Raw genomic sequence first — 18937 nt, forward strand, 5'->3', positions numbered from 1 at the left:
TTTGTGTGCACGCTCTTTGTGTCTTTGCTTTAATATAACAATTTCTTATTCATTTTCTTTTATAATTTTGTGTGCTGGAGGCAGGTGGGGGATGTTATGCTAGTCCTGGGGCTTGAATTCAGTACCTAGGTGCTGCCCCTGAGCTTTGTGTGTTCCAGGCTAGCTCTCTATACCACTTGAGCCACAGCTCAACTTCTGGCCTTATGGGTAGTTGATTGGAGATAAGAATCTCATGGACTTTCCTGCCCAAGCTGGCTTCAAACTGAGAGTCTCAGATCATAGCTAGGCTGAGATGCATGAGCCACTGATGACTGGCCTATATGCCTTTTGCTTTGAAAGGCTTCAGATAAATACAATCAAGTGAGTTTCAAGTGAGCATGAGTTTGATTGTGTCAGGTGCTAATCCTTCTTCCTCATGTGGCTCTTCACAAGCAGGGGACAATGGGCCCCAGCCAGTGGGGCAGCTGGCACTGGCCCTTTTTAATCCTCTTTACTGATGGACAGCAGGTAGCCTGCAGAAAACTCACAAACCCTTTTTCACATGGTGAGGGACTCCTGAATATCTTTGCAAACACTCACTAGTGGCTTGGATCTTGACTCAGGCAAGCATATGGGTAAGCTAAAAAAAAAACAAAAACATTCTGACAAAGCTTCGTTTTCCCTTGGGTAGGAAAGAGGCACAGGACAGGCCGTGTCCTAGGGGTACACTCTGCTCCAAGGTGGCCTCTGCTCCACTTGGGAACAGCCTCCTGCTGTTGGCTAAATTTGGCTCTCCCCATACATACCAGGAAGCCAGAATAATAAGCTCCTCCAGCTCTGAGTTACAAGGAGGTTTTATGGTCAGATCTCAGGACCACTTCTCCTACATGTCTGAATAAAAAAAAATAAAGTGTGTAGAGGGACCCTTCTCTGGATGAAGGAGCCCTACAGGCTTTTCCACAGTGGAAAGAGCAAAATCCTACACAAAGAGACTGAGTTACTTAACACTGACTTGGATCTAGTGTGCAGATGCTGTGAAGAAATACTGCGTGGAGCTGAGAGCCAGGAGGGCTAGGCTGCAGGGTCCAGGCTTTTTCAGATATAGACAGTCCATGATCTCCGTGAGGTTTTAACCGAAGGCCAGACTTCAAAGGTGCCTATGTGTGTACACAGGAGGGTCCCCTTACACTATCCCTGCGCTTCTTTGAGTCTAAGCTATGGCTCCACCTCTTGAGCCACAGTTCCACTTCCAACTTTTTGCAGGTTAATTGGAGATAAGCATTTCATGAACTTTTCTGCCTGTGCAGACTTTGAACCAAGAACTTCAGATCTCAGCCTCCTGAGTAGCTAGGATTACAGGCTTGAGCCACCATCAACTGGCCTGGAAAAAATTATCTCAATGAACCCTTGTTATCTCAAATGAAGAATGCTAAAAGGAGGCAGCAGAGTTCTATTTTCTTTATATGTGTGGTCACATGGTATAAGGCAAATGCAGATGGGTTTCAAGACATTGCAGTTTCCCAGTTAACCACAGATTCCACCATTCCTTACCATAACTCCCAGTTCACCACCTCATTTTCTTATTTGACTCATCCATGAATTTGACTTTGTGGTCCCCAAGAGAGAAGCAAACTCCTATAGCATATCCAGCTTTATAAAAGCCCACTCTTTGGAAGACATTTGCGCTTAGCTGTTCAAGTATTAAGTAGAAACTAAATTCTCAATTTCATTCTCCCAAGGATTACTTCACTTCAGGAAATGACTTGGTTTTAGGAATGAGAAAGGCAGATTTTTGACAAAGGTTGGACTTCATTCGCAAGGCCTTTTAGTTTAGGAATCAGGGAGAGAGAAGATTATCAATAAAAGCAATTGTAGGAGAAACTCAACATCAGCCAGGGGTCCCCAGGTAGAAGGCAAAAAGTCCCTCCCTTCATAAGCCCACTGCCTCAGTGGAGCCTTAAGTATGGCTTCCTGTGGTCCCATGGATATGGCATCTGTCCACTCTCTTCCATTTCCTACTGGCATGTCAGAAGGGAGACCAGAGCTGTCCACACTGATGTTCCACTCACCCTGGAGGCCAGAGGTGGGGGTATGGTCCACACAGCACCTGCACAGCATGAGTGTATTCCTTCTGAGTGTGTCTATCAGGCCTGCAGCTTCCAGAGCAAGCCTCAGGTCTGGATCCTCAACACACCCACTCCCCGCTCCTTTAAGTTATTTAGCTCTTTGTTATCAAATACATAATGCCACCTACATACAGACTGTCCACCCCGCCCCCAGTAATTCCTGTAGAATCTGGATTAATCTGATGTCAATATTCCAAAAAAAAGGCCTTAGCAGATGAGCATCTTGACTCAGGCACAGTGATGGCAATGTGGCTGGCTGGTGTCTGAGAAGAAGCTGGGCCTGTCACCTCCCAGTGTTGGGCTGCTGTTCACTAAGTGTACAGTGTGGACCATGGAGTGTTTTTTTCCTGACACTTCCTGACAGCTTCTAGGGACAGTTCTTAATTAAGTCCCTTTGTGTGCAAATCAGTTTTCTGACAGAAAAGGCAGACAAAGTAAAAACAAAAAGTACTCTTTTCTGAATGGCACAGGCAGCCAGGCCCTCTGTGGCTGTCTTTTCATTGCTTATTTGTTGGTTTTGGTGTGTGTGTGTGTGTGTGTGTGTGTGTGTGTGTGTGTGTGTGTGTTATGCCCATCCTAGGACTTGAACTCAGGTGTTAGGATCTATCCCTGAGCTTTTTTGCTCAAGGCTATCATTCTACCACTTGAGCTACAGCTCCACTGGTGCTTAATGGGAGTCTTACAGACTTTCCTGCTGGTTCTGGCTTTGAACCACAATCCTCAGATCTCAGTCTCCTGAGATGCTAGGATTCTAGGCAGGTGTGAACCCAGCTTTATTATTTCTTGTGATGGAAGTTTAGTATGCTTTAGAGGCATTGGCAAGGAGGCTTTTAGGACTGGTCCTGGTGGAAGAAAGAATCTTAGAGAGCAGACATAGGTAGTGGGCAAGGAACCTCCCTGACACAGGTATGGCTCCATGGCTGGCCAAGTTCAGAGGGGAGATGTGTGATTCTTTCAAAGGTCAAAACGGCGCTAGGAGAGATTTAACTCAGGTGACTCTTATAAAGAAGGCAGACACATATGTTACCCTACAGGTAAGTGTACTACAGGCAGAAGGTACAGTGATGGGGTCCCTTGTGGTCCAGGATGCATGCAGATTCTGACTACAGGTAGCCAATTATTTTCTAACTAGCTGATGGCTGGCCGTCTTGGCAAGTCACCAGACCTGTGGGTGCATTTTCACTCTCTCACAGCTGAGTCAGACGGCCTCAGTTCCACATTCCCCTAGAACCCTGACACAACGTAATTCCAGGCTATCAGATACCAATGAGACGTTGCCTGCGTAGAAAGGGACAGGTTGAGTTTCTGTGCCCTATCCTGAGAATTTTGAGATTAAGCAGCGAGAAAGGACATTTGCGCCCCCTGGTGTCAAGACTCTGACAGTGACATTCAGGTTAGTCCTCTAGCCAGGTGGAGGGGTCTTTTAAAGTTCTTTTTGTTTAGTTTGGGCACCTCCAAATAACCACAGAACAGGTTAGAATAGAACATCACAAAACTTAGAAATATAGTGACCATTGTGTTTGATTTCAGAGAATTTCTTTTCAATTCCTGGCTCTCTGTCTCTACAGAAGGCTGAAAACATGTGTGAAAGCTTTGGGATTGCAGTTTATGGAGGATCAGGAGCTGCCTGTTTGGGGGTCATTACAGACCATTTCAGAAGCTCCTCCCTCTGCAGCCACCCACAGTTTACCCATCCCAAGTGGAAAGGGCTCCGTGGCACCAGAGTCTGAGGAAAGGCACCATGTCTTTGTGACATCTCCAGATACTTGCCTTGCTCCTTGTTGCGATTTAGTTCTCTGTGTCACAGTGCTACCAGTCTGGGTTTCCATGGAATCATTTTTCCAGCCCTTGTGGCTGTGTGCCGGGGCCTTTGCTGCACCAGGTGTAAGCATTTTTACTCTGTCCCAAATCCCTCAGGACCCTTGGTCCCCTGGGGACCCCTGCTATGTTGTGCACCCCAGAGTTGTAGGATAGTGCTGTCATCAGTCAGAACACCTGCAGGACTTCCATGCCTCATGGTCCCAGAACCAAGCTGAAAGCCAGCGCTTGCTCTCTCTCTCTCTCTCTCTCTCTCTCTCTCTCTCTCTCTCTCTCTCTCGCTCGCTCTCTCTCTCTCTCTTTCTCTCTCTCTCAGAGTTCAAGGTCCCCATCCAGGAGAGCAAGTTCTCAGGCCCCTCACTCATAGGGGATTATTCTGTTTGCTCCTTCAAACAGCTCTTGATCTGGATTTGGAGGGGTCATGACATTTGACCTCTTACCCTTGACCTGTGTTCTTCTTCCTCTTCTCTCAGGTCCTTGTTTCCCAAACCAATGGTGCTTTACCTTCCTTCTGATGTGGTTGCTAAGTCACATCTTTGTTCTTTCCACCACAGAGTAGAACCTCCACACTTTTTTACTCTTCTTTTTGGCAGTATTGGGGATTGAGCTCAAGGTCTTATGGGTGCTAGGCAGGCGCTTTACAAGCCACACTCCCACCCCTTTGTGTTTATGATTTCATTTCTTTTCAATTCTTTTATTTATTTATTTATTGGCAGTAAGGAGGTTTGAAACAAGGGTCTCACACTTGCTAGGGAAATATTCTAGCACTTGAGACACACACACCATCCCCCAAGTCATTTAGTTGTTTTTCAGAGAAAGTTTTTCCTTTATGCTCTGACCAACCTGAATCAAGATGTTCCTCCTTACATTTCCTGAGTAGCTGCGTTGACAGATGCATGCTAGCATTCCAGCTACTGGTTAAGAGAGGATGTCATGAACTTTTCACCCAGGCTGGCTTTGAACTATAATGCTCTCAATCTTTTCCTCATGAGTATTTAGGACTACAGTGTAATACACTGTGCCCATCTCAGGTTTTGACTCTTGAGATGTGAAAATTCATCTCCAGAAGTATTAGAAGTGACTACTTTCCCTCTGGAAAGCCTCACCTGTAGAATTCTTAACAACCAAACAGTTGGGTACTTATTTGACCTTGGGTCTGCTCTCTTGAAAACTAAGACTTGGCTTTTCCAATGCAAAAGTGAGAGAAGGAGGGAGATGCTGATGAAAGGACACATAGACTGGCATGGATGTAAATTGAGCCTTCTGTGTCTATGGACTTGGCTTCTGTGGATACCACCACTGAACACTGGAAATTTCAAAGAAGCTGGCAATTTTTTTCTCTGAATTCTCTAAACAACACAATAGAACAGTGACTCACATAGCACTGACACTGTATTAGCCAGATGTAGCGGCACATGCCTGTAATTTCAACACTCCAAGAGTTCTAGCTCAGTATAGACTATGTGGTGACATCCTGTTTCAAAAACAAAACAAAACTCAAACCAAGTGTAAATCATTTGGGTGCCCAGGAGATCCCACCTATAATCCTAGCTACTGGAAATGCATAGACACAAAGGATAAAGGTTCAAAGCCAGCTCTGACATAAAGCCCATGAACTTCCATCTCCAAAGTAAACAGCAAAAAGCCAAGCTGAAGTTATGACTTATATGTCAGAGTGCCAACCCAGACAACAATCTGAGTTAGCCCAAGGCCCTGAGTTCAAACCCTAGTATGACCAAATGCATAAATGAATAAATTATAGGAAAGGATGCCACATAGATTCTGTGCGAACACTATACTGTTTCATATATGGGACTTGAGCATGGACTTGGTTATCTAGAAGAAGTAATCCCACAGAGGTACTGAGGGTGCTCATGCCAGGCTTCTTTGACTGATGTAAATACTACTAATTCACACCTGGTGGGGACCTAACCATGTTGTCAGCAGTAAATTTATTTAACTAGCCCCATTTCTTGTTTTGTTTTTTTCTTTTAGAGCGAGTTTGAGGTACAAGTTTCAGGTAATTTTCTTATAGCCACAGAAAGGAACATGATCTCAGAGTCAATTTGATCACCACATCAAGCACCTTCACCTGTGTGCTCCAGGCACTGCTTGGCTTCCTAGCTATATTCCTTCTTCTCCATTGGCATAAGAAAACATGGAGGCTCATCAGGCCAAGTGGTAGGCTGAGATAATGATGTATCCCTATAGAGAGACTTATTTTCATGAATACTTAAGCTCTTGTGGTATAGCCTGGTCTCCTCTCCTGCCTAGCCTACCCCTTGAGCCTTGGTAGGAAGATACTAGATCTCTCATATCCTGGTGGTCATGCTGATGTCTAGGCCCACTAGACAGCTCAGTGACTCCCAGTAGGAGTCACTGGTGAGTCCAATGACAGAGAAGTACACGAAATTCTGCCTAAGAGAGTCATCCTGGGATTGTGATACAATGGTGGGCAAATGACTAACTCCATATATAGGTTGGGAGCCAGGTCTAGGAGCCAGTATCCTGTTTTTCTTTTCCCACTGCCTACCTAGATCTTTAGATCTGGAAGTATCCTTGAATTTTTTGTTTTTATTTGTTATGTTTGAAGGAAGGTCTCACTATGTAGCCCAGGCTAGTCTCAAACTCGTGATTCCCCCTTCTCAATGTTAGGATTATAGGGATGTGCAACCATGCCCTGATAATAGAGAGCCCTGGATTCATCAGATCCTCCATGGTTAGTGCCAAGCACACCCTCTGGGAAAGCTCAACAGAGCAAGGTCAAATGACAATGACATCTCCCAGAAACCTCATCTCAGTGGAAGATTCAAGTGATATACCTAGAGGGGCATTAGAAAGCATCAGCTGAGCTGAACTCCTGTGGCTCATGCCTATAATCCTAGCTTCTCAGGAGGCTGAGATCTGAGGATCACAGTTCGAAGCCATCCTGAGCAGGAAAGTCTGTGGGACTCTTATGTCCAGTTAATCACAGAAAAAGCCAGAAGTACATGAAATGAAGTGAAAGGATATAGATACAACTAAACCTCTCTTCCCCTTACCTCCTCTTCACTGTCCCTGACACATTGAGGTGAGCGTGTCAGTCTTGCATGCCCAGGGATTTTCTCATCAGCCTTATGAGTGTATTGTGTCTGCAGCCACCACCTGTCAGATGTTTTGTGGGATCTGCTCAGGCAATGGTGTTTGTGAACGTCACTGGATGCCTAGAGTGTGATATTGCAGCTCACTGTTTTGCAGTGCATACGTTTGAGACTCATTGATTCAATGCCATACATAATCACTCATCCATTTTTGCCACTGTCTCATTCTAGCTGACTACTAGAACAGGGAGCTTATCTTTCTTTTACCAACTAGCATTCAATTGTTTCTAACCTTTCTCTATGACAAACTGCTAGGTTTGCAATAAATAGCATTGAAATGGCTTTTGTTATTACACATCTAAGGTTTTGTTTTGTCTTGACAATATTGGGGTTTGAACTTAAAGACTTGTGATTGCTAGGCAGGCACCCTACTATTTAAACCACACCTCCAGCCCTATCTGGTTTTAGTTATTTTTTTCAAGAAGCATCTCCAAACTTCGAAGGGCTCAGATTGTGATCCTTTTATCTACAGCCTCCTAAGCAATTGGGAACTTAGGCTTCTACCGCTGTGCCCAGATAATTGATTGAGATGGAGTCTCACTAAGTTTGAACTGGGATTGCTTTGAACTGGTATCTTCCCAATCTCTCTCTTACTAATAGTTGGGATTACAGTCCTGACACACACCCAGTTTTCAGAAATTGTTTAGTGTTGGACCCAGGTAACTGCAGCCGTAGTCAGGACACGGGGGATGCAAGGTGAGTGAACCAATGCATGTTTTATTTCAGGAGGGCCAGGGTTTATATAAGGTTAGAAATCAATTTCACAACTTCAAGGGTAAAAATTAATACAGTATGATATCCATCTCAAATACAAAAGTGGAGGATGTTACTACTGTGAAGGAAGAAACTAATATAAAAGCTTTCCTATTACAGGAGGTAGTTACTACAACGATTGTTGATATCAAAACAAGGAACTATTACCAGTCCAGGCAGAACTATAATTATCACCTAGCTACTATTTCCTCAAGACTAAATAACTTTGATCAAGATTTCTCCACTTACTTGTGAAGAGACTTTCCTATCTACAGTGAGAATCTTTTGCTAAAGGCAGCTGGTTAAGCCAGTCTCCTCAGGGAGACTCTGTACAGGGGAAGGGGAGATTCTCATAACAAAAGGTGGCATCCTTTGGCCCACAAACACAAAGGAACTCATTAGGGGGGACTTTTCCCCACAGGCCTATTAGTGTGCTAATGAGGCATCTGAGTAACTGTGCCCAGGCTAAGTTTTCTACTGGTCAGAGAAGTTTATTCTCCAACAGTTTAGTTTAGTTTAGTTTTCTAAAGGAGGAAGCCACATGGCTGCTTTGGACCTGGTAAGTTTCCCTAACATAGGTGAGGACAACACAATATATAAAACTCTTAAATTCCATGGTCCAGGTAATGTGGTATTTAGGTATGTTACAATAAATACCATAAAAGTTTGGGCTAATAGAGCAGTGGAACCTAAAATTTATTTTATAGTTTTTTTATACAATTCATTTTCCCCCTTTGATAATTTACCAACATATGGATAAGCTGTTGATATTTTTTCATAGCAGAGAAAAATGTTTGTGAAAAACATTAAGTAACTTGAGATAGGTCCCAGAAGAATAACTGGTAGAAGCAGGATTTTAATCTTAATTTGTTGTGCTCTAAAAATTTTGCACTTCCATCCTCTGATGAAGTTGAGGTTTTATTTCTGGCAATACTAGATTGAATTCCAGTCATGTATTTTGCTAGCTACTTTGGAGATGGAGACTAGTGAACTTTTATCCCTGGGATGGCTTTTAATTTCAATCCTCTGGCTCTAGCCTCCTTGAAAAACTAGGATGATGAGTGGGGAACAACTGTGTCTGGGCACACTTTCCCGTTTGTATCTAAGTAGGAAATGACATCTAGGCAAGGAATGGTGTCCTGGTGGGTTGGGTGTGTGGCTAGATGTTGCTGTGCTCATAGACCAGAGGCTTGTCTGCTCCTCAGATGTTTCAGTAACTACATTACCTGTGGAGCAGTACCTGCAAGTGTATGAAAAGAGAGAGCAGATGCAAGAGCAGAGGAGCCCTGAGGAGTTGGTAAAGTCTCCTTGGATACCTCTCCTAGAGAGATATGACTGTAGGCAGGAAGAGAGGCTTCAAACATTTTTTTTTCATACTTGATTCTCCCATCATGACTTCTCATGCCTCATGACCTAAACTTGGTGCTGATGACTCAATCCTGCAATCCTGGCTCATTCCTGTAAACCTGAGACTTGAGAGCCTCAGGGTTGTGGCTGGGAGGCAGCCTGGGCAGAAGAGTCCTATCTCCAAAATAACCAGCAGAAAGCTGGGGAGGGAGACATGTCTCAAGAGTTAGCCTGCCAGACAAGCATGCAGGTTAAACAACTGTGAAGCTCTGAGTTCAAACTCAATTGCCACCACTGTCAAAAAGATATATTTTAAGGGCTGGGAATATGGCCTACTGGCAAGAGTGCTTACCTCATATACCTGAAGCCCTGGGTTCGATTCCCCAGCACCACATATATAGAAAACTGCCAGAAGTGGCGCTGTGGCTCAGGTGGTAGAGTGCTAGCCTTGAGCAAAAAGAAGCCAGGGACAGTGCTCAGGCCCTGAGTTCAAGGCCCAGGACTGGCAAAAAAAAAATATATATATATATATATGTATGTATATAATATATATAATATATACTAGCCAAAATTTGATGGTATCAGATATACTCATCTGTGCAAATTAATGCATTTAAATACTCTCTTATTTTATTGAATTTTCCTGATTCTTAATGTGATGGAATATTCTTTCCTTTATTAATTGACTATTCAGATTATCTCTTCTAAATTGCCATATAATAGACTTTGCTCATTTTTCTTCTCAACTGAGAGAAACACTTCACAATTGTTTCACAGGATTTATTGCCTGCAGTGACAAATGGCCTTGATGATGCTTCTAATGTCTTAATTCATTTTGTCCCCCATGTGCTACATATGATTATTGTGTCTGTCAGCTTACTATCAGTATAAGATACTGGAGACAATCAACTTATGAAGAGAGAAGGTTACTTCTTTTGGCTTCTAGAAGTTCCAGACCACCATCAGTTGGCCACATTGCCTTTGGGCATGGGGTGAGGCAGTATATCAGAAGGAGTGTGTGTCAGAGCAAATTGGCTCACTTCTCACTTCGTGGCTAGGAAGCATAAATGAGTGAGGAAGACACTGGGGTCTCACACTCCCTTTCCAGGACACAACCTCAATGATCTAAAGTTCTCCCATTAGGCTCTGCCTTGTAAAGGTTACGCTACTTTCCAATAGACCAACCTAGAATCCTAGTCTTGAACACATGGACGGTACTTTGGGGACAATTAAACCCACATTTTTTTAGCAGCCATGGTATTCAATTCACAGTTGTAGACATTGAGGCAGAGCTGTGCTAAGTGATTTGTTCAACATTTACACCAATAAATATGCAGGAGTCTGAAGCCATGCTGCTTGGCTCCCTATCTTCAGTCCTTGAAGTTTGGTATGTGAGCTGATGAGGATGCTTGCTGGAACTAGCAGCCAGTGGGATAAAATGTTGCCTATGATTTAACAGCTACTGCTGCTTATTGCAAAGAGCAGGCTGATCTTGTCTGATTATGCAACGGCCATGGCACACCACACTCTACAGCATGTACAGAGTAATTGTTGTAATAATTAGCAATTGTTACAATAACTAAGTCAGTGTAAAGTGATGAACACACTTGCTATAGTTTGGTTTTGGTTTGTTTCCCAGGAGTTCACGTGTTGGAGCCAGGGGCTCCACTGAAACACTGAGCTCTTTAAGAGGCAGGACCTAGTGGAGGGTGGTTAGTTCACTGGGGCTGCTGCTCCCGAAGGGATTAAAGTAGCTCGGTAGGATTCTGGTTCTGGTTAGTTTCCTTAACAGTGAACTTTTTCACAGAAAAGTGAACACGTCTCAGGAATGTCATTTCCTCAGTGGCCCCAGTCTCCCCCTTCTCTGCCTGCTAATTCTGATCTGCTGTGGTACCTCTTCAGTATAATTAGTATAATTAGGAGAATAAGCAGCCTCCTCTGAATACATGTCTCAATCTTCATCCTCTGTCTACATGACCCTGTTGGTTGCCTCATACTCTTCACCTTACTTAACACCATTCTAGCATGTTCTCTGCCCAGTCATTCCACCATCAGGGAAAACCTCGCCGTTGAAACTCTCAATACACAGATGGCTTAATGAACACTACATTTCAGCCATGTCAATAGACATATCAATAGTCATGTCAATAGGCATATTTCCATTTTATTTCTCTAACCTATCATCCCCAAGAAACAAAGTGGAGTATGGTATACCTGCTGTACCAGGTTCAATATTAGAAACAATCTTGATGCAGCCTTTGCCTTTTCTGGCTCCAGTTCCACAGATAGTATTGCTCATTGTGGGACCCCTGCCACACGAAGCTGTTTCATTGTTCACAACTCACTGTTACCTACAGATTCTAATCCCTATGTGGATTAAATGTCCAATCTTAATCTTTGAACAATTTGTAGAGATCTTTGGGCGAGCCTTCCTGAAGCAAAGCTGCACTTTTTTTTTAACCTTTTATTTCATGTCCTACACAACTTAATCTTAGTTTTTGTTGTATCCTTTCCAGTCATTTCTTCCTTGACTTCACCAGTATTTATCAAGTCTATATTAGCTTATTTTCATATGTTATAACAAAATGCTGAGGGCTGGAGAATGTCTGAAGAAAATAAGTTTACTTTATTTATCTTGGAAGTCCAAGATCTGGGGCTTTGTTGTCTAGCCTCTGACAATGGCTTTATGGCAGACATCACACACACACACACTCATTGCAACTTCAAGAGCCCATGTGAGACACACACACACACACACACACACACACACACACAAACACACACCGCAGAGTCACTCATGAGGCAGGCAGTCCCTAAGAGAAATAAAATTCCTGAGGCATAGTTGCTTTTTTGTAAAAAGCTCACTGTTAAGGAGAAACTAACAGAACCAGAATCCCACTGGGCTCCTTTAATCCCTTCAGGAGGAGTGGCCCAAATGACCTAACCACCTCCCACTAGGTCCCATCTCTTCAGAGTTCCACCAGCTCAGCGCTTCAGTGGAGTCCATGGTTCCAAAACATGACCTCCTGGGAAACAAGCAAACTCAAATTATAGCAAGCATGCTCAGCAGTTTACACTGGCTCAGTTTTTATAACAATTACTCAATATGAGCTAGAAGATAACAGTTTATGCCTGTAATCCTAGATACTTAGAGGGGATGGTGCTCTGAAGCAAATCAAGGCAAAATCCATGAGATTTCATATCCAATTGACTAATAAAAGGCCAGGCTGGAGGCCAGGCCAAAGTAGAAGAGCAGCAGTCATATGCAAGCAAGCTTATTAAGCAAAGTGTCTTGAGTTCAAACAAAGGAAGATACCAACAAGGAAGGAAGGAAGGAAGGAAGGAAGGAAGGAAGGAAGGAAGGAAGGAAGGAAGGAAGGAAGGAAGGAAGGAAGGAAAGAAGGGAGGGAGGGAGGGAAGGAGGGACAGAGGGAGGGAGGAAGGAAGGAAGGGAGGAAGGAAAAAAAAACACAAAAGTAATTCAAAGCCAGCAACAGGTGGCTTATCCCTATAATCCTAGCAACTCAGGAGTCTGAGATCTGAGGACTATTGTTCAAAGCCAACCCCAGGCAGGAAAGTACATAAAATTCTTATCTCCAGCTAACTATTCAGAAAAAAAGAAAAACCAGACATGATGCTGTGGCTCATGTGATAGAGTGCTAGCCTTGAGCACAGATTCAGGGACAGTGCCCAGACCCTGAGTTCAAGCCACAGGACCAGCAAAAAACAACAACAATTCAAATAATAATGCCAAAATCCAGATACAGATATGACTGAGAAGTGGCACTCGGTCACTTAAGTAGTCATACTGAGTTCACTGACCCACTCTCCCACCAAGACTAGAATTAGAGTCCTCAGAGATAGAGTCTTCCCTGTTTATAGCAAACCTCAGTGGTACCAGGAACTAAGACAGTTACAAGGAGAAAAGAATTGGGAAAGAAAGGAAGGAAAGAAGGAAGAACGGGATGAAAGTTGGAAAGGAGGAAAGAAAGGAGGGAGGGAGGGAGGGAGGACACAAAAAGGATTTCAGTATTTCTCTTTATTTTCATAATAATCTTATTTGATGTTATTTTAGACTCAAACAATTGGTGGTTAGAAAATAGATACAATGTCCCTGCTGATAAAAGAAATGGGAAAATGAGATTATATTATACAGTTGAGAAAGATTTAGGCTGAAAGATTAGAAAGATTTAGCTCCTGCTTTTCTTTCATCCCTGCATTTAAACTAATCTCCTCTGTGAAAGCATTACAGTGATTTGGGAAGTTGTTCCAGGATTTTCATGCCTCCAGTTAGCCTGTTGTAGAATGAGCATATGCAAGCAGCATGGTATTGCTTTCTAGTCATCAAACATTTGCATGTCACCACAGTGGAATTTCATGACACCCACTCCCACATTTCACTAGAGCAATCTCCAGACCGGAAGTATGCCGGATGCTCTGTGGGTGATGGAGTTGTTGATAGGCCCTCTCTCTCTTCTCTTCCATGTCACTCTCCCTTTCTGACAGAATGGGACAGGAAGGTGTGTGTGATACTGGGTTTGAGAAAAGTTTATTGCATTCCCAAGCAAGTGGGCACTCAGGAGGATGGTGAGGAAATGCTGTATACAGCCAGCAAAGAGCAAGAGGGAGTGCCCAGGAAATACTTCCTACTTCCTATAGGAAAAAGATTTGAGACAAAGGGAAGAGTGGACAATAAATTCAACTAGTTTTTTGTGGTATTTCAGAGTCTTGTCCTGGGCTTTCTTGAAGTGGTAGTGATTATAATCACCTTGATGAATTCAGCTAAGGCAAATCTTGACTCAGATGCTTAGTGGTATTTGGGTTTGTTAATGTAGAATGTGGGCAATAAAACTTACTATTCCTTGGAGTGCTGTGTTGCAGGTATGGTCCCCATAGTGAATGTTTTAGAGGTGACATGAAACTTTAAAGTTGAGGTCTAGCTGGAGGTAATCATGGCAGGGAGGTATTTAATTTACAAATAAGACACGTGATTTAAACAACATTCATTTTTATGGATCTTCCTTTTCATTTAAGAATTATTTCAGGGGCAGGGATATGGCCTAGTGGCAAGAGTGCTTGCCTCGTATACATGAGGCCCTGGGTTTAATTCCTCAGCACCACATATATACAGAAAACGGCCAGAAGTGGCGCTGTGGCTCAAGTGGCAGAGTGCTAGCCTTGAGCAAAAAGAAGCCAGGACAGTGCTCAGGCCCTTAGTCCAAGCCCCAGGACTGGCCAAAAAAAAAAAAAAAAGAATTATTTCATATTTACACTACATATTCACTACTACCAGATTGTTTAGAAATGGATTCAATGTGTACTCTGTCATTGATACTTATGTACGATCATGACATACACACATACACACACACACACACACACACACACACACACACACACAGAATTACTGAGCATCATAAGGGCCTAAATAATTCTAGTTAATTCTATTTTATTTACCAGCAAATTAGTATCATTAGTATCTCTTCTTCATGAGTGTCATTTATATTGGAAGTACAATGGTTTTGTTGGGTTCTTCTGGTTTGTTCCTTTGTTTCAGTTGTGGGGCTTGAACTCAGGGCCTGGGTGCTGTCTGGTGCTCTATCACTTTGAACCACAGCTCCCCTTCCATATTTCTCATGGCTAATTGGAGATAAGAGTCTCATGGACTTTTTTCCCTGGGCTGGCTTGGAATCTCAAACCTCAGACCTCAACCTCCTAAGTTTGCCTTTTAAAACATTGTCTCGCTTCAGCATCGAAGATACTTTCTTTAGCTCCAACAAGAACTGCTCGTTATGAGCAACAACTTAAACTTGTCCATGTAAAACCATGTATATGAATGTCAGCTAAAATTTTTCAAGCAGAAGCCTGGACCAGCATGTATCCCTTCGTTAATCATCCCTGTCATCCTCAGATCACATCTGTTTTCACCTTCCCAAGAGATGCGCTCAGGACTGAATAAGAGAATAGACAGAGAAGGTCTTCATTCTCATTCCCAAGCAGGAGAAATCATATTCTTTTCATCCAACAAATGTTAGCTGCTACTGGAATGTAGCAGGCACCTTGAGGCCCTGTGTTGGGATGGTGGGTACCAAGGTTCCATTGGACACAGGATTGTGACAGAGGCTGGCCTGCATTATCCTGAGTCCCTACCAGCTTCACAAGAAGACTCATGGTTTCAGGTTCAGTGGCAGCTTTTTGTTGTTCCTGTCCTGGAGCCTGAACTCAGGAGCTCTCCTTCAGCTTTTTTGCTCAAAGTTGGTGCAGTACCATTTGACCCATAGCTCCACTTCTGGTTTTGGGTGCTTATTTGGAGTTAATTACCTCACAGACTTTCCTGCCTGGGACTGGCTTTGAACCACTATCCTCCGATCTCAGCCTCCAGAATAGCTAGGATTACAGGTGTAATCCAAGGGCACCCAGCTAGTGCTCACTTTTTTCTGCATGTGGCAGGGTAAAGCTGAGCCTGATGCCCCTTCCTCTGAGGGTAGCTGACTTCAAATAGATACCTGACTTTTGTGTTTGCCTGATTGATATGAAGACCACATCAGGCCTAGGTACCAGTTCACGTGATGGCTTTGTAGAGCGAGGTCTCCAGCTCTGTCTGTGGTAATAAAAAAGATGGCTGCTCAGGGAGCCTGTGTTTTAGCTAGATCTATATCCAGTAGAGATTTACCAGATGTGAGCTTCACTGAGAGGGTAGGTCAGCTTGAGAGAGGCAGAGGAGAAAAAGTGAGTGTGGGTTATGCTCTGTGGATTGTGCTCATGAACTTTAGAGGCAGGACCTAGCGTTATTTTGGTCTGCTGGGGCAAAGCAGGACTGATTAGTTGAATAGGACTCAGTAAGTGACCGGGGACTGACTCAGGAGGGGCTGAGGGGCTAGTAGAAGTTCTGAGCACAGGGATGAGAACTTACTGGGAGCCATGAGTTGGGCTTGAGGTGTTCAAACCCTGGACTATACCGTGAGTCAAGAGACAAAACCACAGTGAAGGCAGATTCTGTTACATGGCTGAGTACTGGCCAAGGGTGTTGAGAATGTCATTATTGGATGAGAAGACTTGTAGAAACTGAGGGTCCATGATCATCAAGAGGACTTTCACCCAGGTGAGACTAGCAGGGCACAGAGCTGGAATCTGAGGGATGGCAAGCTCTGTCACTTGTTTTTATCAGCCATACTGTGGAGAAGCCTGGAGGGGCTGAGCCTGGCATGGGAGTAAAGAGAAGATGAAAGGCAGGAGCTGTTGAATATGGGCAAGGGAGAGAGGTGGGGGGTGGGCTCAGGGAGGGTGTGATGGTAGTTATCAACTATGATTGTGGAGAAGGAACCTGGAAATAGTTGAATCAGGATTTCTCAATACTTAATGACTTTAAAACACACACTAGCAAGCTGGCATGTGAATATACATGTGAGCCAAATTATGTGGCCTGAGGTCCCTGAGATTTCTACTGGAGGAGCAGGGAGAGTAGGAAGAAAAGTCTTTTCCAGGCCAGCAACCTTGGCCCCATTTGCCTGGCTGAGCCCATCATGGGGTTCTGCTGCTGGGTTGCCTCAGGCCTCCTGCCCAGGTACCTAGAGCCTTTTGACTTGCCATTGGATGCATTGCTCTCTTTCCTGAAGTCTTCCTTGGAGATAGGACACAGCACCCCTCCCCCATTCTGCTTCCTTTCCAATTTCCAACTTGTTATGCTTGCTGCTTTGTCCCCATGGAGCACAGCCCAGGGGAGGGCGGGGACTAGGTTTCCTGCTCAAGGACAGACATCTCTAGGTAGCTATCTGACCTTCAGGCCCTTGACTCTCTCCACTGCCCATATTGGACAACTCCTTTCTCCTCCCTTCTTCTTCCTTCTCTTTCTTTGTCCTCTTGTCCCTTCCCTTGGGGTGGCCCAGTGGCCTAGCTTTGTATCTTTAATCCTCACCATCCGGGCTTCATGGCTTGTGCCTGAAATTCTTCTACCTGAAGGTTTGGGACATGCACTAACTGTGAATTTTGCCACTCAAGGTTTTCTGACTCCCAAGTTTTTTGGGGATTTTTCCCCTCATCCAGCATGCTGTGCATGTCCACTCATAAGACAGAGGTGCTACCATCTGAATGGGAGAAAGGGTGGGACATGAAAGGAAATAAAAATGAAACAACAGTGTAATAGCAGCATGAGGGTTGGAGGACTGACCCCCACCCTATTGTGCCAGGTGCATACAGCAAAAAATAAAAAAATAAATTAAATACAGTACCCCAAACCTTAGTGTGCCGAAAATACTTTTGAAAAATGTCTTCTAGATAAAGGAGTATTGGCCATGTCTGCAATCCCCACATTCTCAAGGCCAAGGAAAGAGGAATGAGTTTCCAGGTACCCTGGGTTACAAAGAGAGATTCTATCTCAAAACAAACAACAAAACTAAACCATGATTTTATATTGTGGGAAGACTGACTTTACCTTTGAAGGCTGCATTGCTAACCAGGTCAGTATTCTGTCCTGAGTTTTCTCTGCATTTTGTCCAAGTCTTCTCTCCTTTTTCTTTTTCCTTTCCCCTTCTTCCTCTCCATTTCTCTCTCCTCCCACATCTTCTCCCGATTCTCTTCCTTTCTCTCCTCTCCTTTCTGCCAAGTGTATACACACAGAGATACTTCTCCCTAAGTCTTTCCCCTTCACCCTTTTCCTTTCTTCCTTCCATTTTTCTTCCTGTTCTCTCTTCCTTTCCCCTTCTCCCTTTCCTTCTCTTTCCCCTTCCACTTGTCCTTTCCCTCCTCTCCCTTCATCTCCATTCCCTCCCTTTCTTTCTCCCACTCTCTTCCCTTTCCTTTTCTCTCCATTCTCCCTTCCCTTTGCCTTCTCCTCCCCATTTCCCTCCATCCCTCTATCCTCCCCTTACTGCAACTCCTTCCTCCATTCTTTTTCCCTTTGCTTTTCTCATCAGTCCTCTTCTTTCTGCCAAGTCATAATCACAGATGGACAGACACGCCCCCAAAGTCCTTCCCCTTTATTCTTTTCTCCCCTTTCCTTTTTCTCTATTCTCTCTTTCCATTTTCCCCTTCTCTTCCCTTCTTTTCCTCTAAGTACACATACACAAGTAGACACATTTATCTAAAGCCTAGTGCCCAGGCAGGTTGACTATGGGCTGGTGCTTGGAAACACATATTTACTGTCTAATGACATTTATTCTTACAGTCAGCAGTCCTTTGTTTCCTCATTTCAAAGACAGGGGAGGCATCTATGAGTGCTGCTTGTACTTTTTTTAACCTGAAATTCACATCACGTTGTTGGGCACAAAACAGCTGGGGTTTCCCTGTTCCTGCGAAAGCAGAAAACAGCTTGAAAACACCTCCCACGGCATCCTGTTAACTGGCAGATTTCCACTTTACAGTTTCTGGATCTGTAGGCTGGGGATGCATTGGCTGTTTATGCCTTGCACACATCCAAAATCACCTCATGGGAGGTTTCCAAGAACAGAATTCCCCATACCACACCCTGCATGAGGTGCTAGGGAAGATGTGACTGATCACATCTATGCAACCTCTCCAAGAATGGTGGTGGTGGTGCTGGACTGGTGGTGCAGAATGGTCCCAGAAGGCTGAGTTTGGCCAATGGTTGGGAAGTCCAGAGGCTAATTGGAGCCTGAAACTGAAAGGAACATGGTACCAATGGCCAGGCCAAGCCTTGGAGGAGGGTGGAACAGTCATAGAAATACAGTTGTGAGCCCTCTGGAGCAACACAACTCATTTCCTTATGGAATATCAGACAAGAGTTTGATGCCTTTGATTTGATGTCTTAGGTAGCAT

The 18937-nt window shown here is 44.0% G+C and overlaps 1 protein-coding gene across 2 annotated transcripts in view; it reads left to right on the forward strand.

The window, feature by feature from the left end:
* Vwc2 (von Willebrand factor C domain containing 2) overlaps positions 1 to 18937 on the forward strand; it is a 146255-nt gene that overhangs the window by 12506 nt on the left and 114812 nt on the right. The gene's annotated exons all lie outside the window — the stretch shown is intronic.

Source organism: Perognathus longimembris, chromosome 2, assembly GCF_023159225.1.
Source record: "Perognathus longimembris pacificus isolate PPM17 chromosome 2, ASM2315922v1, whole genome shotgun sequence".
In the NCBI taxonomy this organism is placed as follows: domain Eukaryota; kingdom Metazoa; phylum Chordata; class Mammalia; order Rodentia; family Heteromyidae; genus Perognathus; species Perognathus longimembris.